This window comes from Malurus melanocephalus, unplaced genomic scaffold (assembly GCF_030028575.1).
Source record: "Malurus melanocephalus ecotype Western Australia unplaced genomic scaffold, MMel_1.1 scaffold_1473, whole genome shotgun sequence".
Classification (NCBI taxonomy): domain Eukaryota; kingdom Metazoa; phylum Chordata; class Aves; order Passeriformes; family Maluridae; genus Malurus; species Malurus melanocephalus.
In genome coordinates this window covers 22,341-23,492 of record NW_026624705.1, presented here as the reverse complement: position 1 = coordinate 23,492, position 1,152 = coordinate 22,341, and the positions used below count along the sequence as shown (strand labels likewise).

At 62.2% G+C, this 1,152-nt stretch overlaps 1 protein-coding gene across 1 annotated transcript in view; it reads left to right on the top strand.

Annotated features, from left to right (window-relative positions):
* LOC130587032 (cingulin-like) overlaps nt 1-1,152 on the top strand; it is a 14,822-nt gene that overhangs the window by 2,824 nt on the left and 10,846 nt on the right. Inside the window, exon 2 of the mRNA XM_057387990.1 lies at nt 859-1,119. The gene's annotated coding sequence lies outside the window, so the exon portion shown is untranslated. The remainder of the gene's footprint in view (nt 1-858; nt 1,120-1,152) is intronic.

Below are 1,152 nucleotides of genomic sequence, written 5' to 3'. Positions count from 1 at the left end.
ATCTGCAGCAATCCTTCGGGCAATCCTCGGAGCGGGAGCGGGAGCTGCTCCTGACCCCAAAATCCCACAAAAACCCCGTAAAATCACCCAAAAATCCCCTTTTTCCCTCAGGCGGAGCGGCGGGAGCTGCAGGGATCGCTCGGGGACTCCTCAGAGCGGGAGCAGCAGCTGCTCCTGACCCCAAACCCCCTAAAATCCCCCCAAAATATCTCATTTTGATAGGCGGAGCGGCGGGATCTGCAGGAATCCTTCGGGGACTCCTCAGAGCGAGAGCAGGAGCTGCTCCGAGCCCAAAACCCCCTAAAATCCCCCGAAAATTCCCCCAAAATCCACTTTTTCCCTCAGGCGGAGCGGCGGGAGCTGCAGAAACCGCTCGGGGCTTTCTCGGAGCTCCTGCTCCCGGCCCAGAGATCTCTCCTGGAGGAGGCGGAGCGGGGCCGGGCGCGGCTGCAGCGGGAGCTGCTCCTGACCCCAAAAACCCCTAAAATCCCCCCAAATCCCCCTTTTTCTGCAGGCGGAGCGGCGCGATCTGCAGGAATCCTTCGGGCAATCCTCGGAGCGAGAACAGGAGCTGCTCCTCACCCAAAGATCGCTCGAATCCCGTCTGGAGGAGGCGGAGCGGGGCCGGGCGCGGCTGCAGCGGGAGCTCCTCCTGACCCCAAAACCCCCTAAAATCGCCCCCAAATCCCTTTTTTCCCTCAGGCGGAGCGGCGCGATCTGCAGGAATCCTTCGGGCAATCCTCGGAGCGGGAGCAGGAGCTGCTCCTCACCCAAAGATCGCTGGAATCGCGGCTGGAGGAGGCGGAGCGGGGCCGCTCCTGACCCTAAAATATTCCCAAAATTCCCATTTTTCTGCAGGCAGAGAGACGCGATCTGCAGGAATCCTTCGGGCAATCCTCGGAGCGAGAGCAGGAGCTGCTCCTCACCCAAAGATCGCTCGAATCGCGGCTGGAGGAGGCGGAGCGGGGCCGGGCGCGGCTGCAGCGGGAGCAGCGCGATTTGGGAGCGGAGCTCCACGAACGCGAGCAGCGGCACCAGGAGCAGCTCCGGCGATCGCAAAATGAGCTCCAGGACAGCAAACAGCTGCTGGAGCGCACCACCGAGAAACTCAGCAAAGAGGTGAGGGGAAATGCCGGGAAATTTGGGGGTTTT